Below are 24,244 nucleotides of genomic sequence, written 5' to 3' on the forward strand. Positions count from 1 at the left end.
CAGTCCCAGCTGGAGTGGCCTCGGAAGCAGCCAGTGGTCCACACCAGCCACACAACACTAACAAGTCAGTGAAGTGGAAGCAGCACTAGCTAGGGAGGCAGGGGACAGGCTTTCATCCGCCTAGCTCCTCAAGGCTTCCGGGGAGCTCAGGCCGCTCATCTGTGAGACGCCAGGGTGAAAGTTGTCATTCATTCCACAGTCACGTTCCGAGCACCTCCTGGGTGTCGAGAACTGCGTTGGGCTATAGAAACAAAAAGCCAGACCGCCCGCATGGACCCAGGAGACACCAATGAGCCTTTGGGCCATGGTCTCTGAGGGCCCTTCCATCAAATGTTCTCTAAATAATTTCACAGTGGCAAAAGGGCTTCCCGAAGTCTCCTGAACTGCTGAATGCAGCCCCTCCTGAGTGAGAAGAATCATGTTTTATTTGTTTGTTTACATTTGGGTTCCCCAACTGAGCTACTTGACACTTGCAGTGTGGATGTCTGAAATGTTAATCGAGTCTCACCACAGCCCCTCGAGAGGTAGGTGCTGCACCATCTGCTTCAAACAGAAACATGCTTTAGGCTCCTGTCTGCTCAGGGCACCAGATGCACTACGTCAAAGAGGCACAGCCCAGCTGTCCAGAAGCTTCTAGAAACCCTGGAGCTCTTCCACATAAAGGACAAACAAACAACTGAACAAACTCCGCTAAAATGGTGCTGTCAGACCAACAAAGGGAATGCAAACGAAGAGCCAGCGAAGAAGGAAGGTGGGGGAGGGGGGCAGCCAGAGAGGGATCGATGAGTTTGCACAGGCCAGACAACGGGGTTGGGGGTGCAGGGTCACTCCCTCTGGCTCACTGGTCCAGGGTTGCCAGGGTCTTTTGAATGGTGGACAAAAGAGGATAGAGGGAAATGGGGTGGGGACCCAGGATAAGGCCCCGCGGTGACACTGTGTCCCAAGGGCTTGGGGACATGGGTGCAAAGTCACAAAGCCAGGGTAAAACCTCTCCAGCACTTCACTCTGGCTCCTTCCACAATCCCTTTTGCCCCCCCAGCACCCCACCACCACTCCCTTCTCCCCCAAACATCTTACACAAGAGCCTCCTATTGTGTTAATAATATCGGGGGATGGGGGGGAAGTGACTAAGGCTGGGGTATGACTAAGGAAAGTAAAACTGGGAAGGGAGTCTCAAAAGCTTGCCCCCCCCCCAGGTTACTTGGCTCATTCCCTGATTCCGTCAGTTCACAGACTCTGACATAAAAGGCAGGAAGTTACATACACTAAACAAAGCTCCTTAGATGTCAGGAAATTAACCTGGGAAATCAGAGCCAAGAGCGATTAAAGGCGCTGCACTCAGAGTTCAAAAACCACGATGGCGTTCGATCAAAAGCTGTTTGCTGGGCACCCCAGGCTCAGCTCTGCCCAACTGCACATGCCGGAAAACCTGGCCCCAGGGCCCGCACGCCTGTGTGCTGGGCATTTTCTAGGCCCCGTGACTTAATCCTCACTCAGATCTATGGCTTGTGACTCTTCTTGCCCACAGGAGTTTGGATGCCTGCCCTTGGCGCTCAGTCCCAGAAGAGCGGCGGGTCTGCCTGGCTTCCCCGGGAGGGAAGATCACACACCTCACCTCAGAGGGGGTCCAGCATGCGGTCCCCTGAGGAAACAAAGAAAGTCCTTAAAAGGAGAGGAATGGGAGGTAAACTGGGGAACCTGACCCTCCCAGCTAAGACAACAAAGGCCTCGTGGAGGGTGGAAAGGTCAGACCAGAACAAACCATAGAATTGTGAGAACCATTATTTATGTCCACAACAATAATAATATCCTTTTGAGTCTCGTCGGCTTCATAATCTTTACAATTAAGGGGTTGGACTAGGTGTTACCATACCTTCTAGTTACCATATTCTGAAATTCTCTTTTTTTTTTTTTTTTTTTTTTAAAGATTTTCTTTATTTATTCATGAGAGACAGAGGGAGGGAGAGAGAGAGAAGCAGGCTCCCAAGGAGCAGGAGGCCCGATGCGGGACTCGATCCCAGGACCCTGGGATCACGACCTGAGCCGAAGGCAGATGCTCAACCATCTGAGCCACCCAGGCGCCCCATATTCTGAAATTCTTAAATAGCTTTAACATTTTACATCACAATGAAGTCGTCAAGGGATTTGCACACCATTTCATTTGTACCTCCAGCACTGGGCATTAACCTCTTGTACAGAGGAGCAAACTGAGGCCCCATAAGGCCCAGGGGCTTGCCTGATGTCACCTAGCTGGCAGAGAGCAGAGCCCGTAACAAACCCTCATTGTGGTGGCTCCTGGGTCCATTGCCCTACAAGGGCCATGATGGAAAATGACACTGTCCCCAAAATGACTGAAAGTACATTTGTAATCACAAGCTCAGGGAGGGTATGAGGGAGTCCTTTTCTTATTTTTGTTTTTTATTGGAGTGTAGTTGACACACCATATTCAATTCGTTTAGGGTGTGCAACTGAGTGATTCAGCAAGTGCATAAATTATGAAATGTTCACCATGATTAGTGCGGTTACTCTCTGTCACCACACAATGTTGTTAACGTGTTATTGACTTTATTCTCTATGGAAGGGGGAGCCATTTAGTGTGCCAGTCTTCTGGGACATGGAACACTCAGAAATGTCCCACCCCATGATGGCCTCATCATAGTGTAAAAACCTCCTTTTGAATCTACAGAGTTAGATTAGTTGGATTAGCTGGAAAGGAAACTCTAAGAGAAGTGTAATTTGTTTGTTCCTCACTCATGACACCTTCAAGAACCGGCCCTGTCCCCCCTCTGAATGGGGTGACCCCACACCACCCTCGTCCAGAGCTGGCTGGACCAGGGAGAATAAGTCAGAGCTGCTCTCCCATAGGACTGCCATGGACACCTAGAAAGGGCTCTTAAAGCATCTGTGAACCTGAAGCTATTCAATCACTATATTAATCAGCATTCTCCAGAGGAGCAGAAACAACTGGATGTATGTGGATCTAGAAAGAGATTTATTATAAGGAATTGGCTCATGCAATTATGGATGCCAGCAAGTCCCAGGATCTGCAGGGTGAGTCAGCAAGCTGGAGCCCCAGGAGTGCTGATGGTTTAGGCCCAGGCCACAGGTTGGCAGGCTCAAGACCCAGGAAGAGCCAGTGTCCCAGTTTGAAGGCTATCAGGAAGGAGGAATTCTGTTACTTAGGGGAGGGTCAGGGTTTTGTGGTCTATGCAGTCTTCACCGGATGGGTTGAAGCCCCCCCAAACTGAGGGACACAATTTGCTTTACTGAGTTTAATTAAGATTAAATCTTAATCTCGTCCAAAAACACCTTCACAGAATAATATCTGACCAAATATAGTACTCCATGGCCCAGTCAAGTTGACACATAAAATCAACCATCACAATCGCATAGAGAAGGGCCAGGTGGGCAGTGGGAAGCCAGAGCCCAGGCGAGGCCAAGAGAAGAAGCCCAGGGTTACAGGAAAGCCAGCTAAAGAGAGGAAAGTGGTCATTCTCAGTGAGGAATTGGGATGAGGGGTGGAGAGGGTAGATACAGCCTGGAGGCCTTTCAGACCCCATGGGAGTCCCCTGTGTCTGTCCAGTCCCCCCTCCTTAACCGAACTGGTTTGAGTGGGTTTCTCTTTCTGACAACAAAACCACCTGTGATTAGAACGAGCACACTGTGAATGTCTTCGAGTTTTACTAGGTCGTCCCATTCTCCCCGGCTTTAGACCCGCCATTAATCAAGTGATAAACCATCTTGCGTGTCCGGTATTGCCATGTCACATGACCCTGTACCCTTGGGTCGTGGATAATGTACATTTGTGGTTTTGATCACGTACAAGCCCCCACAAGCAGGTGAAATAAAATGTTTTATGCAGTTCGGGTTTGAACGAGGTACTTTGACCTGTAAGTCTTAGGGACAAAGAGAGTTACTAGCTCGTGAGAGATGTCATACAGCTGCTCAGCATCCATGTCACAACGCAGTGTTACTGTTCTCGATTCCCTTTTCGTCAAGAATTTTCCATATATTAGAGAGCTTCCTGAATTTAGGAATGTGTGGGGGCCCAGGCTGAGTCCCTTCCAAATGTCATAGGTCGACTGTACACTGTCATAAACATCATTTTTTAGAAATCTCTGTCAATTCTTTTTTTTTTTTTTAAAGATTTTATTTATTTATTTCAGAGACAGAGAGAATGAGAGATAGAAAGCATGAGAGGGAAGAGGGTCAGAGGGAGAAGCAGACTCCCTGCTGAGCAGGAAGCCCGATGCGGGACTCGATCCCGGGACTCCAGGATCATGACCTGAGCCGAAGGCAGTCGCTTAACCAACTGAGCCACCCAGGCGCCCGAAATCTCTGTCAATTCTACTATTAGCTCTTTGGAAGCTGGGCCCCATGCCTAATGCAACTTTGTGGTTCCTCTACCTAGAACATAGTACCTCGGACCTCATAAGTGCACAACCCATTTTTAAGTGAGTTCTCTCATTTAATTCTCGCAAGACCGTGTTATTCTCAGTTGTGTTAATCAGCTTCAGCTAAGTTACGCGGCAATAACTGAGACCCCACAAATCTCAGTGTTCACTGCAGCCAAGTTTCATTGCTCATTCATGTTACGCATGCACCCGGGTCATCTGCAGCCCTTCCCGGTCCTGTTTCCCCCGGAACCCAGCGACAGAGAGAAACAGAGTGGCAGACCACACAGTGTCTCCTAAGGTGTCTCGACACCAGTGGCATGATTCACTTTTGCCAGCCAAAGCAATCTCCCAGCCAAGCCTGGCATCAGCGGGGCCGGGATGGACAGCTCTTCCACAGGAGGGCGGGGATGCCAAAAGTCACATGGCTACGCCCGGCACTGTGGGGCCAGGATGCATAAGACTTCCCCTGAAAGACAGCAAAATTATCAACACTGATACCACAGAGCACACTTCTCCCCAAACAAACAAACAAAAACTGAGGTGAGGCAATTGCCTGATCAACCATCTTACTAGTGGCAGACGGAGTATTTGAAGGAAATCTTAAGCTTCCAGATGGCAGTTTCCTTCCATTACGTCACAGCTGTTTCCGGGTCTTCCTCTGGACAGATGCACCTCCAAGGACCCGATCTGTATCTTGTGCCACTCTCCAGGACTGTTCGCATCAGGTTGTCACACTAAAACATTGAGTATTTTATTCATAAGGATCATATGTCCAGGGGAATCCGAGGGAGCCAAGGCAGACAAAACTAGCAAGCACCAATGGAGAACCAACACTTGAATTCTCCATAAATTGAATCATTTAAAATTTCTCTTAGTTTAACCAAAGCAAAGATAGAAAGGAGGTGGCGGCACCTGAGAAGGACAAGATGTGGTCACCCTCTAGGGTGCAAAAGAGAAGAACGACAGGGTGGTGTCTGCTGGGTCCCTCCGGCCGTTGGTGGATTCCATCCTACAATCCCTGGAATGAAGGGTCTGGGAAGCACGGGGCCTGATGCCGGGGAAGAGCAGGGTGCCAATCATTTAGAAAGGGCCTTAACCGTGGCCTGGTCAGCATTCCCAGACTTAATGATTCCCATCACCACTAGCAGCACCCATCCCAAAAGGCACCCTGGCAGCTCTGCTTAATGATCTCTTTGGCCAGTGAGTAGTTTTGCTCAAGGAAAAAGCCTGACTGCACACAGGTTCCCGAGTCTAGCAAGTAAGTCAGAATTCACTGTTGTTTTTGTTTTTGTTTTTGTTTTTGTTTTTGCACAGGTGACACGTTTGGTCTTCTGATGGTACTGGTTACACAAAGTTCGGTGCTGTAACACTTAGCAACAGAATCTACACGGATACCTGTTCCCTAGCTCTGCCAACATTTGTAAGAAGCTTGGGTTTGATTCCAGTACACATGGTAAGTCATGGATCCAACCTGCCCAGTATGCATTGAGCCGCACAAGTGTTCAGAAACAACTACCATCCTGGGTGTTCTTCCGAAAGAACATGCAGATAATGCTGCCCTTCTGCCAAAGTAAAGCCTCCTTTCCAACCCGTACCCCTCTCTGCCCTCGGTCCAAACACCCAGCAAGCTCAAGTGTGTAGGAGCTGTGGCTGGCTCCGTGCCATCCTGGGACACCCATACCACTTCCCCCAAGTTCTCCTCCGGTGTGCTGCTGCACAGGCAACCCCCGGGGACTCTGAAGGTAGGAAGGCTCAGTGGTAAGAAAGCTCTCTCCACAGCAGCTGACAACTCTACACTGCTACTAAGCAATCTGCAAGCCTTCCTTTCGAGAAGGACGTCTCAAAAGACAATCCAGAAAGCAAGCTCAGAATTGCAGCCCAGCTGTGGGCCACAGTGTGGCCAACATAGGGACTCACGGGCATAACAAATACAGCACTTCAATATGCAATTAATTCATAGCCTAACTTGCATCTGTGAACCTGGGCACAGGGTAATGCAGAAGGAAGTCCCTGAAAGCATCCTCCAAAATACCCAAAGTTGCCATCCCAGGGTTACTATAATTTCACTACTGTGCAGGCATGCTGATAACACGCAGGCCAAAGGACATTAAAAAGGTGAATGTTAATATAATGATAATGTTAGTGATAGTGTTAATGATAAATATTAATGTTCAAAGGGGCGAAAAAAGATGACAAAGGACTTTGCAGAGCTATGGCCTAATAATAAACCAAGAGCATTTAGCAGCCAACACAGAAACACAGATTGACAGCTGCAGGTCCACTGAGGTGCTGGGGTCTCTCTCAGAACCCCTCCACCTGTGGGTTCACATCGCCTAGTTGCTGGGGTTTTGGCTCCTAGCAGCTGCTCCCAGCTGCTCCTTTCTCTGGAGGCTTGTCTCTGGCTGACCAGAGCACCTCACCAGAGAGATAACTACACCCTGCCTCTGGGGGTGGCTGACAGCCCGTGAATGATGAAGACAGGGACCCAAAAGATCAGGCCCCTTGCTTCAAGGGGGGGACAGCTCTGCAGTGTATGAAGACACCACCCCACCCCCAGTGACTCACACCGAGGCTAATCTCTTCACCGGCTTCTCTCCCCACTCCCAGCCTGCTTCCCCCACTCCCTGGCATATTCTTCCCAAAAATGTCTCGTCAATGAATCACATGTACCCAATCCCTATCTCAGGCTTTGCTCAGGCTTTCCCTCCTGCGGCGGCACAGGTGCACGACCAGGGCCTTGCCGGGGTAGCCTGTGAGCTCCTCCACCAGCCACCTGTTAGCCCCCCACCCCTGCTAACTGCCTCCGCTCCGCCCACAACTGTCCCCTCGCTGCTTCCTCACTTCTGTTCCTCCGCCGTGGAAGTTGCTCTCCCGTAGCCATCGCTTTCAAGATCTAACTCGAGATTTATTTTATTCCACCACCTGCACCCCCCTTTCATGTGCATTTGTAAGCACTTAAGACAGTTGCCAGAACGTGTACCTATTTTTCCATCTTTGGGACAATTAGATCAGAACTTGATCAAATAGATGTTGCCACTTTCAGAGTACTCATCTCGAGGGATTAATCACTTCCTCCAATACAGTCACAGCCCAGCCTAATCTAGGGACGCCACTTCTGAGTTTGCCTTCAGAGTATGTGTCATACTCTAGTGAACACAATAGCTGACAGCAATTCTCCGTCCTTTGAATTTTTAGGGAATCGTTCAGACCCATGACCGGTGGTTGCGGGTTAGTGAGAGTATGTATATATTTTGTAATTCCACAATTTACACGCCGAGGGCTGTCCCTTGGAAAAGAATATCCTTTCTCCCACAACGCCGCCCTACACCCAACCAATCCCAGTGACAGCAAATATTTGCCCTGTGAAAGTGATTTTTCTTTCCTTTATGATACATTTGGATTCACACCTGATGAGTGAGGTAAGTATTGATTCATTCATTCAGCAAATATTTGTGAAGCACTTTCCACATGCAAGCACCGTGCTACAAGGCTTCCACATCAAAGAAGATGGTTTTGACTCGCGTGGGGCCTAGAGTCTACTTGAGGAAAATACAAGTAAGTGGACAATATTTTGAAGGATGATTAAGAGTTTGCTAGATGCAGAAGTTGTTGGGGCATGAGGGGAGGAACTAGTTGTAGGAAGGCATAGATAGTATTCTTGATCTGCAAGACCCCTCCTGTGAAGAGAGGATTGGAGAATGAACACAGAGGTGAGAGGCACTCAAGTTGCTGAGTGGCCAACAAGGGCTGATCTTGAGAGTAATGGGGAGCCACTGAGGGTTAAGGCTGTGATAAAAACCAACAACCAACAAAGCAAAACCATATCATGTGACTCAAAACTCATGAAACAGTTGTAACGTGTGTGCTCAGTACTTCTTTCTGGGCGCTAGCCTGGTTAATCCCCTTAACTTCGAGAAAGACACGTTCTTGAGCCCACTCCACAGATGAGGAAACCGAGACCAGGGAAGTTTGGTAACTTGCCCAAGATCACACAGCTAGTAAGTAGCAGAATTGGGATTCAAACTCTGTCTCTCTACACCTCTCAAGTCCAAAGCCCAGAATGACCCCCTAAAAGAAATTCAGCAAAAAATATGAAGATACATCATTTCAAAGGAAACTTTGATTTCTGAATAAATGTACCATGTTCAAGCACAAATCAAAGCACTGGAAAGTTAGACAATAACATTAAACCACTTGATACCTATTTAACTAGCAGGAAACATTAATAATCATGCATGATGCCATCTAATTTGTGTCACTCAACTGTCATTAATATATTGATGGTCATATTGTAGATTTACATAAATCTTTTAGAAAGCAATATAATAATATATATTAAGTCATAAAAGTGTCCATCTTGCCGGGCGCCTGGGTGATTCAGTCGGTTAAGTGTCTGCCTTTGGCTCAGGTCAAGATCTCAGGGTCCTGGGACTGAGCCCCACATTAGGCCCCCAGCTCAGCGGGGAGTCTGCTTGTCTCGCTCCCTCTCCTTCTTCCTCTGCCCCTTGCCCTGCTTGTGCTTTCTCTCTCAAATAAATAAAATCTTTAAAAAAAATGTCCATCTTCCTTTATCACCTCAGGAATTTAAGAAAATAATTCAAAAGTAGACCCAAAGTTTATCATTGAAACTACTTTTAATAGTGCAAAATGGAAAACACCTTAAATGTGGAATAATAGGACAATAGTTTGGTAAAACATTATACAACACCTCAATGGAATATTCCATAGTCATTTAATATGATCTTTATGGGAATTACATTAACACCATGTGACTGTCACCTAAAAAGGTAGAATACAGTACATTATTGACATTTATGAAGAATATGGCCTAATATCTTTGCAAATTCCCAGATAAGTGAAAACCATTGTAGCATACAATTTCCTCCTTTAAAATGCAGTACCTAAAAATGTTAAGTAACCCCTTAAGACCCTTAATGTATCCATGAGCTCAGAATTTGCTTATAAAACTGTAAATATAAATTCTGCCAATAAAACAAACTCTAGACTGCATTATATCATATTATTAGCGAACTTATCCAAATTTACTGAAATCTGCAAGGAAACAACCTCTTTATCATTTCAGGAGAGTTCCCTGCAGCCTTCATATGCAACACAAAAGCTATATTGAAAGGCTCTCCCAGCAAGGGTGGGCTGGGCTTGTTCGATCCCCGTGGATTCCTACCTTCTCAGACGACAGTTTTCAAACCCAGCCATTTCAAAATCAAACCCCTGCAAAATGACAAATCATTGCAATCTTGGAAGTTCTAGGCAAATAATTGAAACTAAGAATGTCAAATTCAAGAATGTCAACAGTATACTACCATTCATAATCACAAATGCGTTATGATTACAACTGTTTGAAAATGTAGACATATAGCCAATGCTGCTTGGAAATGCAAAAAAGACAGTTTCATTTAGGTGAAAGAATTCCAAGTAATATTTTCCTTTTAAAGCATTTATTAAGCATTATATTGTTGCTTTACAAAAAGTAAAGTTCACACAACGCTTTATTACTCTACAGCCAAATTCTTCTAGGTTGCACTCCATTGCTTTTAGCTCGTCGGTATTTTATAGTTTTTAATGTGTTTGCAGGGCTTTAGGGTTACAATAAGTAGGTCAAGACTGGAGAATTAGCAGGAACTCGCCACAGAACTAACCACATCATGCTTCCTATGGCATTTAACTCGTGTCAAAGGCAAGAGTGTCTTTGTACCCATGAGCAGTACAACAAAACCTCACACTTGGGCTTCAAAGCTGACTCTGGGTCACTCAAATAAAGGAATGTGCTTATGATTCCTGAACCCCCGCTGATTGATTTGACGGGAGCTACACGTTACATGGGGGCTCTGTCTACATGACTCGGGGAGAAAGAGAGGAAGGGAGGTAAACAGAAATTGGGAGGGAATCATGCTGTATCCAGGCTAACAAGCATTGCAAACCAGTTTTCTTTTTCTTGTTTTCACAGCTCCTTGTGTCGATCTCTAGGGGTCATTCTGTCTGTCGCATGCAAGTCACCAGAGACGGAAGGGGTGGGGCAGGTGGGGCAGGGGAGAGAGGCTCGGCCTACACATCAGTACGTGAAACTTCCAGAAGCCGGACCTGATGTTCCTCCGGGGGACTTGGCCAGACAGGAGCGTCTAGCTGCAAAAGCTAGAGGGGACAGAGAAGGGAAAGCCAAATGTTCAGGTGCATAAACTTTGCAATTTGTAAAAACTCATTGTTTTTTCACCTAGTATAAAGAAAAATTAATAATGCAGAGAAAGAAATTCTGGTGTCCAAGGATAAACTGAAAACAGTCTAAGAGAAACACCAGTAACAAAGATTAGTGGGGATGGGGACCAGCAGAAATTAGCGTATTTAGCTTGGATCTTGAAAACTGTGAATTCTCTGTGAAATCCAATATCCACTTTTTGACGTAATGGAACTTCACAACATCTTTAAGCCTTGCATTTATGCATTTTTCTTATCGACCAAACAAATCCAATAGAGAAATGGGGTGAAGTCTTAGACAAGAAGAAGAGGGGAGAATGTTTAGTTATGCAAGACGGACGAGTTCTGGGGGTCTAACGCACAGGGTGTGATGATAGTTCACACCATATCGTATGATTGAATCTTCTAAGAGGATAAATCTCAAATTAAGTCATCTCACCACACGCACACACACACAAATGGTGACCGTGTAGAGGTAACTGTCACCTACGTTAATTAGCTGCATTGCGGTGCTCATTTCATAATGTATGTGTATATCAAAGGATCAAGTTGTACCCCTTAAATATATACAATTTTGTATATCAATAATACCTCAATCAAGTTGATTTAAAAAAAAAAGAAGAGAGGAGAAAAGAACATTTAAAACATTTTAGGAGTATTAACACCTCATTCTTGACCAAACTCTCTACCACTGCTGGAGTGCAGGGCAGTGAAGGAAAAGAATGAAGCAGGGAAGGTAGCAGCTCAGAGACCTCAGGCTTCTAGAGCCAGTACGCGCCCCCCATCCCCTCCCTCACTGACAAACTCAACCAGTAGTGACTGTCCCCACTGATCAGGCACAGCCAATCCTCATCCCACTGACTCCTCGGATCCACCGTCTTACAGATGAAGACCTGGGAATGCCAACAGGTTAGGTAACCCACTGCAGAGTGCAGCAAGCGCCGTGGTCGACTCCCTGGCAGCCCCTCCACACTAGTGTAAAGCAGTCAGGCTCCCATGATCCCCAGCCAGGAGCCACTTCAGGAATGTTTCTGAGGCATATTTCTGCTGGCGATCACCGGGAGGAGCTTCTCTCTCTTGAGATACCATCCCAGGCAGAGGAACTCTCTCTTCATCGTTGGGCAAGGATGTGATGCCTCTTCTCCCCAGCAAGCATCACTCTTGGGGTGAGGGGAAAGACAGCAAAGATCCTAGGTGGCATTACTGAGATGCCAGCACCGCCCCCCCCCCCGCCCCGCCCAGCCAACCCCACCTCTGCACTTCACGGGAATGAGATGATAAATTTCCTGAGTGTCTACACCAGCATGAGTCACATGCGATATCCTTTTCATCAAAAGCATCCTGGCAGATGCAAAAAACCAGAATCCCAAATCAGGTCTGTCTGATGACCAAGCACCTACTCAGTCTAAAAGTTTTCTAGTCCAAGACGCTGTTTCTGGGTGTCAAGTCTTGAAGGGTCTCCAGCCCAACAAGTGTGGTGTCGCTGGAGTCAGATTAAATCCCAGCTCTGCCACTGATTATCTGTGCAATCATAGGCAAGTTACCTCTCTTATGTCTTCTACCTCGTCTGAAAAGTGGGAATAATATTAGTGCTTGCTGTAAAGGAAGTTTAAAGACCAAAGGACATGGGGCACCTGGGTGGCTCAGTTGGTTAGGCGGCTGCCTTCGGCTCAGGTCATGATCCCAGGGTCCTCTGCTCCCCCTGCCTCTGCTCTCTCTCTGTCAAATAAGCAAATAAAGTCTTAAAAAAAAAAAAAACTAAAGGACATTTCCATACAGTAAGTACCCCATGCCTACTAGCTGTCATGAGAAAGGGGGCTTCATGACTTTTGGCACCTAGGTTCTTTATAGAAATTTTATGTTTTATTTTATTTCCCCTGATATATGAAATCGGTGTCATAATTAAAATAGTGTTTCCTTAATGTCTGTCCCTCTCTGAGCTTTCAGCTTTTTAATTAGTGACTGTCCTCATTCTTTTTCAAGAAAACACAACATCATTAAACAAAACATTTAAAATGTCACCCATAGTATCACGCCACCTAATTAAACTATTCTTGTTCCTTGATATTACCTCTGGCGTGTAATATTTACATATCCACAATTTACAGCGAACATTCTACTTTGCTATTATTTTTACTTAAGTCACAGCACATTTCTCTGTATTTCTATATTCTTTATAAATATTCATTTTAATAGTTTTATGATATTGATATAGAGTATTTCACTGAACATTCTCCTAACATTGGTATTTTGTACACAAATTGCTTCCTTATTTTTCATCTTAAAGATAATGCAGCAGTAAACATTTTTGTTTATATATTCTTTGATTTCTGTGAATTTTTCCTTAAGAAAAATTCCAAGGAGTAGAATTACTCTGTCTTGGGTATGTATTGTCTTTATGCCTCCTGCTGTATAATTCCTTCCAAAAAGATTGTTCCAGTTTGCAACTGTAAAGTTTATCTTAACTAGTCGAGACCGAAATTGAGTTCCTCTAAGCAGTTACTTGGTTTGAAACATCAGAGAAGTCTTTGTACTTTGGTGAAATTGGTATTTTGATTGCCTTGCCATGGTTTCAAGCTTTATAAGTCAAGTTCTGCTTTCTTGCTTTGAAAGTTCCCCCTTGAACCAATCAGTCTTTTTTTTCCCCCATAGGCCATGAACTTTTAAAAGCTTGTCTGCTTTTATCTCCCTGTCTCCCTTCATGAATCTAATTGGATTGATATAGACCCCCAAGGATTTGTAAATGGCTCAAGGACACCATTTTAAATGGATAATCTAACCCAACTTCATACTTCCTGTAAAAGGTACATTTTTAGTCTGGAAGTGAAATGGTACAATCACTTCACCCAGATGGAGTAACACTGATTTCCCCAGGTCCTTGGAAACCCAGCGACAACTTCGTGAATACCTAGGACGTTAATTGGTGAAGTAACTAAGAAAAATGCGCCCCACGCAGAGTTTAATGTGGATCCTTCCTCACTCCTCCATATAGCAAAAATAACTACCCTACTTTTCCTCTGGAGCATGGAAAGTGGTTTTGACTACACCAGGATGAGTCTCTTAGGGGTGTGTATATTTCTCTGGTTTGGAGTTTACCTGACTCATGAGCAGACACCTCTCAGTCATAGGCAAGGCAGTTAACACAGCCCTCGATGCTCCTAAAGGGACTTTGTCTAGCTTGCTGTGAGGTCTTTCTATTTTCTCATGTTTCTAATGATGATCAACCCTAATCTAAATGCAGACACTACCACACAAGACACTGTGACTGGTTCTAGAGGAGTCGTTCAGATGAGGCAGAGTGTGCTTGTGTTCGTTTCTCCCCCTCCAGACTATCATACACATGAAAACACATCATTTAAAAGTTCTGGTAGAATGCCCAAAGTATGTCTAGAGACCTACTGGAGTTACAAATGCCAGGTTAAGAAACACTTCAGGTTCAAGGATCTAGACATTGTTTTTCTGTAAAAGGTCAGATAGTAAATATTTTAGATTTTGAAGCCCAATGGTCTTTGTAGCAACTATTCAAATCTACCAGTACAAAAACTGCCACAAATGATTTTAAACAATAGGCACTGCCATGTCCCATGAGACTTTATTAACAAAAAGAAGTCCTGGATTTGGCCCCAGGGCCAGAGTTTGTCAATTTTGATCTAGTATGTAAATGGTGAAGTGTGAAGAACACCTACCCAGCATCTCTGTACTCTTGCTTTCTGCAATATGTGTTTGCAAGCCCATTTGTTCATTTCATCTATGTCTGTATTTGTATATCATGGGATTTAGGATGTAGACATTGATTCATTCATTCAAACCATGTGAATTTTTTTGCTACCTACTATATGCTGTCACACTACAGTGTGGTCCTTAATTTAGTCCTATCTCTGTCTGTTAAATATAACCCAAGACTGCATTTTTTAGTGATGTAGGTAGAATTAGTTAAGAAAATTAAAAGCTGAACAGTAGCGAGCAGTATAAATCAATTTTTAAGAACTTCTGATGAATAATTAGATCCAGTCTCTTCTTTGAGATCTGAGCAGATGGATTGGAATGGCTTCTCTAGGGATCAATGAAGAGTTGAAGGCAGGAAAGTTATCGGATGTAGGAGAGCATACTGAGCTCGGAGCTAGTGACCGGTACTGCAAATATTTAACTGTGTGATCTTTCCTTGGGCAAGTTGTTTAATTTCTCTGGGACTCAGTTTGCCCTTCAATAAAGCAAGGGATTGGGATTAGGTTCACTGGAATAGATGAGTCCCAAATCTGCTCAAGCTTTGAAACTTTAAAGTTTTGTGCCAACCAGCCTATGCTGAGAGGCTTCCATTATGCCAGAAAACAAGCAATTTAGAGAGATTTCTTCCTTTAGTAGAGCTCGAATACACATCCTGTGAAGGCCCCTCATTTGACTGTCACCTAAAACTAGGACATTGCATTCATCTTGGGAACCACGATGATCATGAAAATGGACCTGGCTTAAAAGTCTTCCACCCACTGTGGAAAGCAAGCATGCCCCCGCCAACTGCAACCCAAGGCAGAGAGGGGAAATGGAGGCACATGCCATGGGAGTGGGGAGAGGAGGCACAGGACCAGCCCAGAAGCAGAAGCATTAGAATTGGGCCCTGTGGGGTGAGCAGATTTTAATAAACCTGAAAGGGGGTCAGTGTTAGAAGGTTTTGCTAACAGAGGGTAATTCAAACGGAGAAATACGGTGGGAGAATGGAGGCACCATCCCGAGCCAAGGTCAGAGTCCAGTCGCCTTGTGAGTGGGTGTGTTCACTGAATCCCACTTCTGTTCCTACTCATCTCCAATGGTTCAGCAACAGTAACTATCACAGCAAACAGGCACGGAGGAATTTTTCATTACGCACCAATTTTTTTTGTTTTTGAGTATGACTTTTTGGTTTACACCTTTCAGTTGGCTGGTTCTTCATGATCATGGATCCATGGTTTCAAATAAAGTCAGGTTAAAGTGGAACTATAGTGACTATGGTAAATTCAATGACTCCAACAGAGACGAGGAATCATGTGGACAAGTGAAGTATCAGAAATGTAGGTACACGAGTCTACTAATAAGCCCAATATTGGCAATTTAGTTTCAGTAAAACATCACCTAACATATGAAATGAATGTTATTAATTTGAATGATATTGATATGTCTTATTTGTATTTAATTAGATTTTTAGTGGTTGTGTAACAAATAGAAGCATACAGAATATATGTCTACTTTCATATTTTTGCATTTTTATACAACCCCCTATAAAAAAGAATTTGAGTCAACACTTGGAGTCTTTTAAAAGAATTTTTTAAAGGTATTTATTACTCAATTTTTCTGGATATCACATTATATGAACTTAAAGTTTATTTCTTCATATATCAAAAGGAGATGGTAATTGTTTATTTTGCGGGGCTATTAAGAGGATGAAAAGAGTTCTGGAAAGTTTAAAATGCTCTGTAATATCAAGGAGATAAAACAGTATTTATTACAAAACAAGCACGAGGGAAAAACCAAAACAGCTGCCCGGTATCTACTTCTCAGTCTACATAATCAGGACTCTTGGCAAAACGGTTTTTATGGGTAAAGAGTAATGGCTTACAATTTCGATGTGTTCCTTGGGGAGTCCTAGACATGCAGCAAAACTCTACCTGCCTGACTGAATCATTATCCCTGTAAGTTCAAAGACACTCATGAGTTAATTCAGGGCTCCTTTCAGCCCTTTGAAACAAAACCCAGCCCAGGGTAAATGCAGAGGCCGGCTCATGAAGCTGAAGCTTCGCAGAACGGTTTGCAAGCAGCTGGTGACAGAATGTATCTTGAAATCGAAGCTGGAAAGTCTTTTGACCGAGGCAGGTGGGCAAGATTTTCTATAGAACATTCTTTTGCATCGAGGAATCCAAATAGGAGGCATGTCATCAAACCCTCAATTCAAGCTGGGCTCAGGGAGATGGGTGCATACAGGAATCACAAGGCAGGCGTGTATCCAACTGAAACTATGGAAGACAGCGATGGGGCTACAGGATTTCCGCATGAAATTGCTCACTGATACCCATGCACTAGTATTTACTGAAGAGAAGTGGATCACTGCCACCAGTGGAAATGAAATTTGGATAAGTCAAGAATTAGCTAGTAGTTTCCGGAGTTTAAAATTTTATCTCTAGCACCAATGTGGCAATTCTTTATTCAAGGTGAGTCAATCCCCATTTCTCAGGTGTCCAGGGAATGACTGGTACTGAAGTTTTTGACTTCCAGTTGCCCTATTTCAATGACAGAGACATTTTCCTGGCAGACAAAAGTTTTTAGAGTCTCCAAGAACTTTTTTGAACTTCACAATAAGGTGGAATTATAATTTTTAACTTGAGATAGATACCTCTGAACTATTATGCTGGGGACTTTGTTCCAAGTCACTGAGCAACATCAGTCCTTTTAAATACTTTCCTTCATCCTTCTCACATGCCTGACAGCTTGCTCTATAGCTGATACACTTTCCTCAGCCAATGTGCTCTCCCTGTTCACTGCTGGGGCGAGTCTGAGCACCTGGACCGCCTGAGTTTGTCAGGAGCTGTCTCTTCTCCACCTCTCACTAGGGCCAGGGTCCTCTTGCCCAGGTTGGGTGAGAAGTGATTGGGTTTCACTCCTGGTACCAATTCTTGTGGGTTGGTAGTAATACCGGATTCTTCCAAAGCAGACTTGGAAATGGGGTTTGACATACAGGGTATTTATTAGGGATCAACAGCCGTGGAAGTGAGGGGGGAGGGGGTAGGACTGGTCAGAGGGAGAAGTCAAACCAATACATGCCCAATGAAACCTTGGCCACACCGCAAGGAGCTCAAGAGTGTACATGACCCATCAGGGCTATCTCACATGGGGCTGAAATGGGTGGGTCCCCATACCCCCACAACCAGTCAGTGGCTAGGCTGCCACTGGATGAGGCAGATCTGAAGCGATGGAGGCCTGAAGACACGGAGAGATGGGGAACGAGTCGCTCCTGTTAGGGACACAGCAGATCCTCAGCATCTCTCTCTTCAGCTTTCCCTACCTAACTTCTCCTACCCACAGTCACCACATCTGTGGGCCCCCGTGGCTCACCTAGGGTCATGACCCAGACCCTCCTCTCTGAGGACTGTGAGTCCCCACTGTGGACATTCTCTCCTCTTGGGCCTCTACTCCAAGCATTAAAATTTTGCTGTCAGGTCATCCTTTTCTAAAGTGAGATTTGAGTTTTTAAAATCCAGTTTGAAAAAAGTCAACCCTTAAAGTAGCATCGTGCCCCTGAGCCCCTTCCAACTCCTGCAACGATCCATATGTGTGAGCCTCTGCACTCCCCTCTAATTGTTTATTCCCAGGCGGGCCCAGCCCTTTCCACCACGGGCTCAAAGGAGGCAAAAGAAGACCCAGCAGGATATGAAAAGAACTATTTTCACTCCGGAGAACTGGAGAAACAAAAAAGCTACCTGCATAGAAACTCACAAGAAATCCTGTAGAAGCTCTCTCATCATGAAAAATGTCTCATTCATTTTAGCCTTAAAATAATATTCCATCAGAGTAGTTTATGGGAACAGTCCTTTATTATCTTTGAAATGTCTTTCTAGAGCACTGTGATATCTCAGAGTCCCCCCATCGGCGCTTTGAGGGAGGTATCATTATTTTGCCACCTTTTCAGAAAAAGAAACAGAGATTCTGAGTGGTTCACTTTTTAACAGCCCATGTGTGGAGGGAGTCTGAATACAGAGGCCTTGCAATCTTCTGGGGATAGGGCCAGAAATCTTCTGTGCCCTCCTGCCGCCTCTGCCTTGCAGGGCCGGGGTCTCATCAGTGGCCCTCCAGGAGAGGAGACAGTGTAGCGCCCCTCTTACTTCCGTCAGTGCCCTCCAAGGGCCCCCCAACGAGTACAAAATAGCATACTTGCTTTGGGAACCCAGCTTTGCCCAGAAGTGACCTCCATGCCCCTCCTGTGTATTGACAGGACCTCTCTTGGGGTTTCACAGCCAGGATGTACAGGCCCGTGTGACGGTCCCTGCGCGGGTGAAGGCTTGCGGGAGCTGAGACCGAGAGCTCTCTCGATCCCACTCCTCAGCCACAGCCCACTGCCATGTAGCTGAGAATTTTCTCAGGAGACAGAACTGTTCTTACCTTGCTTCTGTCCTTCCCACCTTCTTCCTCAGCAGCTCAATAAGCCCCGATGGCTCTCAGAGGCTCCCCACAGTTCTGGAGAAGTCCCAGCTGGGAGTCCGACATGCGCTGCTCAGGTCATAGGCACAGAAGGTCTGGAAGATGACCGCCTTTTTCAAGGAGACCTCTCCCACGCCTCCGGGGGCCTCAGTCCCTCCGTTGCAGCCCAGGCCTGTGCCTTTGCACTTTCTTCACTGCTCTGATAAACTGCGAGTTCCCCTGGGAGGAGGTCTATGTCACAATTTTATCCGCCATTTTATTTTAAGATGAATACATTTCAGAGTCTGCCCTGGGGATAGTTTTGACAGGAAAATGCCTCGTGTGTGGAACTGCACACTCCCCACAGAACAAGAAACGCGTTGTGGGGAAAGGCAGAGCCGAGAGCTGTCGGAGGCATGGGGTGTCCCAGGCGGGAAGGACGGCCCCTCTGTCCTGTTTGCTGCAGGAGTGGAGTTATCCTGGGAGGACCGAGCTGCCAGGGCTCGGGCTTTGCAAGCAACAGAAAACTGGGTGGGCTGAGCTCAGCGGAAAGGAGTTGGTTGGGAGGGTGTTGGGGAGAAGACCGAGAATAGTGGGTCTGAGAAGCTGAGCGAACCGTCAGCAACCCACCAGGGGGACGACAGATTTAGGAGCTCACTCTGCAAAGTCACGTGAGGTCCCCAAATTTCTGCACACATCCCTCCCCTGCTGCTGCCGCCTCCATCCAGAACATAGTACAGGGGAGAAAGCCCCCCCCCCCCGAGCGCTGGGCAGTGTCCTGGTGGCAGGGGTCCCCCAGAGAGGGGAAGCTCTGTTCCTTAGGTCTATTTAAGAAGAGGAGCTTCCCTGAAGAAAAGCTCCACCCTTCTACCAGACCAGATGGATTTTAATCTCCAGCACAAGCGGATTCCAGTATAAAGCAGTAGAGATGGTGCAGATTTAAAATCAGACAGAGGGGCTCAAATCCTGGCTCAGCCACTTACTGGCTGCATGACCTCAGGCAACTGATTTAACCAGTGAGGGTCTCAGTTTGCTCATCCATTAGAGGAGGGTAACATTTTGTACCTCACAAAGTGGTTGGGGAGAGTTAAGAAAACAAAAATATAAAGCAGCTGGCCCAAAGCATGCATTTGATAAATGCTCTTTCTTCTTTCCTCCCTCCATATCCCAGTTCTCTGTGTGTCGTTGGCCCATCACAGGTCCAGCCTGGGGCGCAGTGAGAACCGTTCTCCACAGTGACAATCTGTCTTGCTAGGCGGAGGGAGCGGGGCGGAGCGCGCATCAGCATTTCTGCAGCAGCCGAGGACTAGAATCTAGGACTTGGACCCCAGTGGTGCACAGGGACGCTGTATGACAACCTGACACACACCACCCCGGGGCCTACCGGAGCCAAGAACACGGAGAACACCCACCCCAGCAGCCCCGACAGTGAAGGGCACTCCAGTCCAAGTTATGTGGCTCTGTGGAGTTGACCATGTGAAACTCGCCTTACGAAAGCAGAGAAACAGGATCAAAGGGGGCACCTGGGTGGCTCAGTCGGTTAAGCATCTGCCTTCGGCTCAAGTCATGGTCCCAGGGTCCTGGGATCCAGCCCCACATCGGGCTCCCTGCTCAACGGGAAGCCTGCTTCTCCCTCTCCTCCCTTCTCGTTCTCTCTCTCTCTCTCTCTTGTTATTTCTCTCTCTCAAATAAATAAATAAAATTAAAAAACAAAAAAACCAGAATCAAGGAAGAACAGTCTTTTCCTAGTCCAGCATTCCTAACTATTTAAACCAAACAAAATATCTACTTTTTAATTTTGTAACCTGGAAAATGTATTCTCTTCCCACTGGAAAGAAAAAGGCATTAGAGAAAAAAGACTCCCTTTCACATTTTCTTTATGGGATGAAAGTCTGAACGTTAGTACAAGCAAATAGAACGCTGAAGAAGCCCCTCAAAGGCCTCTCTAGGCGGAACATGCCTGGGGAGAAAACCGTGTCCAAGACAATCTACGTGCCTCAGGTTTGAGAGCGTCGTGGTCACACCCCAGCCCTGAAGTTAGACGAAATATTTATATGTCTGCAGATTTTGACTACAGTCCTGATCTCAAATAGTCCATGCCGTTGCCCCACAAACAAATATTTGCCCAGGTGATAAATTTGAATTTAGAAAATGCGGCTGGGCAAACATGGGCTTAGAGGCCCCCTCAGTCCCGGCTTTAACTGTTACGCCTGAAAAGCTCCTTGTTGAGTCTCTTAGTGTGTCCTCTAAGTGCTAACAGGACGCCAGCACCTCACCTTGGAGGCTGCTGCTTTCTCCAGAGAACTGGAGGCCTAGGCCTTTTTTTCAAAAACATACCATGCTTGTCTACGAGAATGTTAGTAGTTACTGGGCCCCTTAAAAAAATTTCCAACAGACTAAACCTCTGGGAACACTTAGTAGCAGTTTTTCTCTTGGTTTTGCTGTTTTGTTTGTTTTGTTAATTCTCATACCCAGCCTGTTGGGTCCTGTCATGGGAATAAAAGGCGGGGGAGGGGGCTTGCAAAGCCCTCTCCACTCTCAGGTTCAAATGCCACCAGGCCCGCCAGCCACTGGGCCCCCACAGCCTGGATCGGGATTAGCTGTTCAGCTTCTAATGGCTGAATGGCTCCCCTTGCAAGACTCAGTTCTCTTATCTCAAAGCTATATTGGTGCCCATTTCTTTGAGAAAACTGTCCTTTGCCAAACCTTCACACACAAGTACAAATTAGTTTACAAGCGCCTGGGTGGCTCAGTCGGTTGAGCGTCTGTCTTCGGCTCAGGTCATGATCCCTGGGGCCTGGGATTGAGTCCTTCATTGGGCTCCCTACTCAGCTTCTCCCCCTCTCCCCCACCACTCGTGATCTCTCTCTCTCTCTCTCAAATAAAAATTTTTTAAAAATTAGTGTACCCAGTTACCCTTCATCAAATACTATTTGCTTCAGTCTTCTGTTTTATCCTCTTGTATAAATGATTTAGCTTTCATTTGAAATATCATTTACAATTTCTTTACCAATTTGATGAGGATGCTGTCTCCGGTATGCTTACCAGCAGTAACAATAGAAGCAAAATAAAGTGAAGTGGGGCCTAAAGCTCTCTCTCCCTCAGCCTAGAAGTTTTCATTTGAAGTACCTTATCATCCTGGCCAGACAAGTGCTTGCTTAGTAACTCCCCTTATCAATGATTTAGGTTTTCTCCTGATTGCCTTGTAAGAAGATAGCACCTCTGGTACTTTCTAGTTCTTCCTTTCCAGCTGCAATGGGAAACGATTTTATAAAAGGTCACCGTCCAGAAATACATTCTCATTTATCAGCACAGCCTCTCACTAGCATGCAACCGGATTGGCGGTTGTATAATAATTACTGTTATGCTTCCAACGGTGGTTCTCAAACATTAGAACACATCAGAATCTTCTGGGGAACTTTTTCAAAGTTCAAAGTTCAAAGGCCCAGGCCCTATCCTATTTCAAAGCGCCCAAGGCTCTGTGTTCTCTCCTCAGCCACCAGCGTTGGAGGACCACTAGCAGAGTCCATGCACTTGCTACAGGACACACTGAAGCTCTCAGGCTTGCCGATGCCCATCAAAATCCCATCAGTGCCCAAGCTTTAGAGGAGACTTCTCCAGTGCTTCAGCGCCACCCCGGACCCAGGCAGAAACAGACCCCTAGAGGCCCACATCTGCAAGCCACGGCCAGAGATGGGCTCTGATGACAGTGTTTGGGCCGTGGCTCCCAGGTGACACATTCTACAGGAGAGGGACATCACGGAGAGCAAACAAGGTCCGAGGCTCACTTTCTCCAAAGCTGAGATTTCAGCTAGGTAATGAAACTCATTTTGCAGCCAGGCTGGGAGACCCTGAAATTCACTGCAAAAACAAAACCGCCCAGGCATTGTCTTCTCAGCGGGCTCTAGGAGCTCAGAGGGCCATCTCTGGAGTAGGTTAAAGTACAGATCTGGGGGCATAGACATGACTTGAAATTCTGTGACCTTGAGAGAGAATCGGGCTGCTTCCTGGAATGGTGTGGAACATTTTCTCCCTCCTATGGCACTGGATCAAACAGGCCAGTACAACAGAAATGCAACTTCTCTGGATACACACAAGAAATTGAAAATCTAGAGAAAGATGATGGAAGCAGAACATACTCTAGACCCTGACAGAATGTCTGCTTCCACGTTAATCTCCCACCACAAAAAGAGCAAACTGATCCATTTTTTTTTGCTTTTTTTTTTAAAGGAAAGAAGTTCACTATAGGTTTTTTTGTTTATTTATTTTTAAGATTTTTAAAATTTATTTTGACAGAGAGAGAGAGAACACAAGCAGGGGGAGTGGGAAAGGGAGAAGCAGGCTCCCCACCGAGCAGGGAGCCCGACGCGGGGCTCGATCCCAGGACCCTGGGATCATGACCTGAGCCGAAGGCAGACGCTTAACAACTGAGCCACCCAGTCGCCCCACTAAACTATAGTTTTAAGATGAGGTGCCTAGGGACACCTGGGTCGCTCTGTCGGTTGAGCATCTACCTTCGGCTCAGGTCATTATCCCAGGGTCCTGGAATCGAGGCCTGCATCGGGCTCCTTACTCAGTAGGGAGCCTGCTTCTTCTTCTCCCTCTGCTGCTCCCCCTGCTTGTGCTCTCTCTCTCTCTCTCCCTCTCTGTCAAATAAATAGATAAAATCTTTAAAAATAAATAAATAAAAATTTAAAAAAAAATGAGGTGCCTAAAAAACAGGTGTCGTCCTTCCCTCAGCTGGAAAGACCCATGGAGCAGACACTCACCACAGGGCTCATGTCCCAAGTAGAAGCACCTCTTGACCTCCTTGGCATCTTCACAAATCACAGGAAAGAGAGCTTTGTAGAGTAGACCAAAAAAAGAAAAAAAAAAAAAAACCTGGAGTTACTGGCAACTCTGTTCAGAAATGACCAAGACCCTAGACTTCATTTCCACACATTCAGGAACCTCTGGGGTAGAAACTCATACTGATGTCATAGCAAGAACCTGGACTCCGGAGGTTTCAACTTTGCACAATGGAAATAAAGCTTTACGACAAAGTCTAGAAGTGGTTGTCCTGTATGAGTAACACTTATATAAGCATTATCATTTACTGTTTCACAACTAGAGAAGGAAGAAAGACTGACAAGTGGAATGTTGCCCATCAAAATATAGAAGGAATGGGCTTTGGATTCACACAGAACTGAGTCTGAAATCTGGTTTCACCACCTTCCAACTGTGTGATCTCAGGAAAAGTTGTTTAGCTTGTCCAGACCTCAGTTTGCTCATCTGTAAAATGAGGCAGTGAAACTATCTGCCTCATCGGTGGTTGGGAGGATTAAATTCAATGACATGATGCTTGGAACATGGTATCCGCACAAAGAAAGTGCTCAGTAAGTGTCAGTTGCCATTTTGGATCTATAAGGAAACAAGATCACTTTATACTTTAAGCAAAATTCTCAAGTCATTGGAAAGTTGGTAATTGTAAGAAATAAAATAGAATCATGGAAGGTGGT

Source organism: Zalophus californianus, chromosome 3 (genome assembly GCF_009762305.2).
Source record: "Zalophus californianus isolate mZalCal1 chromosome 3, mZalCal1.pri.v2, whole genome shotgun sequence".
Taxonomy (NCBI): Eukaryota; Metazoa; Chordata; class Mammalia; order Carnivora; family Otariidae; genus Zalophus; species Zalophus californianus.